Source organism: Meleagris gallopavo, chromosome 1, assembly GCF_000146605.3.
Source record: "Meleagris gallopavo isolate NT-WF06-2002-E0010 breed Aviagen turkey brand Nicholas breeding stock chromosome 1, Turkey_5.1, whole genome shotgun sequence".
Taxonomy (NCBI): Eukaryota; Metazoa; Chordata; class Aves; order Galliformes; family Phasianidae; genus Meleagris; species Meleagris gallopavo.
This window is the reverse complement of record NC_015011.2, coordinates 103,136,736-103,138,415: the sequence shown is the minus strand read 5'-3', so window position 1 is coordinate 103,138,415 and position 1,680 is coordinate 103,136,736.

Here is a 1,680-nt window from a genome sequence, read left to right as displayed (position 1 = left end):
AAAAAAAAGAGGAGGTTGGGGGTCTTTAGCTGCAGGAGGAGTATGGTAGATGATAGATTAATGTATGATTAATGATAGATTAAAATGATGCATGAGAAGGCAGGGACACCGGGGTAACATGGTAAAAAATGGGGGAGTTCATGAAGAATTGTGTTGTTCTATCAGTAAAACTCTGGTGTACTTATGAGTTCCTTGACTTGCAAGTAATACAGCAGTGTACTCCTCCTGGCCCAGGAGAACTGAAAGCATTTTGCCTTGATACTCGGTACAGGAATAAGGAAAGAGTTAATCTACAGGACAAGAAAAGAAAAAAAAAAGTAAGTAGTTATCATACTATTCTATAACTGGGCTATTTTTTGCTGAGGCAGTGAAGGAAGAAACAAGGTTACTTGTTATGTGGATTGGAAAGGTTAGAAATCTGACAAGGGAAAAATGCCTAGTGAAATAGAAGTCAGCCAGTGCTGCTTTGGGCTTTCAGAACAACTGTGTTCAACTCTCTGAAAAAGCTAAAAAGTCAAAGATGGCTGAGTTGAAACTATGATGTGATTGTCAGCCTTTCCTTAGAATTATATACCAGTATATACGTAACATAAAACATGTACTTAGATGTTGAAGAACACACAGACTTTGTCAGAAATTGTTTTCGTTTGGCTAAGGCTGAACTCTGGACTTTCTCCACTTTTCTCTTTTGTTCCTAGTATATCTTTTAAGACATTGCCACTACTTAGTGATCCTTGAGCCTTGGAGACAGCCAGATTAACAGTTCTGTAATAAAGGATCACTGTTTCGTTTTGCCTAAGGTAAATGGCAGAACCAATCTTCTTTATCTGATTCTGTTAGCATTCACTATAACTACAAATGAATACTTACTTTACTAGCAATTGAAATCACTGCTCAAGTACATGTTTGTAAAATAAGACAGACTTTAAGAGTCTAAGAGAACATGATACTTTCATATCTAGCAGTGTGTCATGCATTTCCTTGTCCTTCTTACTAAATTCTTCTCAAAGTAAATGCATGGCTATTATTAAGGTTATCTTTCAGCTATAGTATGTATTTCTAACTCCATAATTTGTGTTTCAGAATTTCAGTGTAACAACTTCAGTGATGAAGGAGGATGAGTCAGAACTTCTCAACTGCAGTTATGTTAATGCAGCTTTTTACTATAAGAAGCACCTGTGTAAATAAGGCAACTATTAAAAAATGAAGTTGTAAGTTTTCAGAAACTTCTTAAAAGTCCATTCTAAATAACAAAAAAAAAAGAAGAGTCAAAAATTCACATCTTACAAGGTCTGGTGGTTCAGAATGAAGTCAGCAAATACTAAAGTGAAAATAAACCAAGATTTTTATTTTATTTCTCCATGAAGATTTTTAGAACTAGTCAATTGATACAGTAGATTACATTAAATCTTTTTAAATGAAGACCTGCCATCTTTTTAAAAAAGATACTGTAATTCAGACACAGTTCACTCATGACTGGAATTATTGGATGAAATGCTGTCAGGATTAAAAGCTGTATATATGTATATAATTAGAAACAGCAATTCAAATACTGCTGGCTAGACTATACAACAAAATGCTCTTGTCACTGCAGCCTTTGCTTGCTTTCCTCCCAGTGCTAATTCCATTTGATTAAATTGGGAACTGCTTAAGGGAGAGGCTTTTGCTTGCTTATATAGT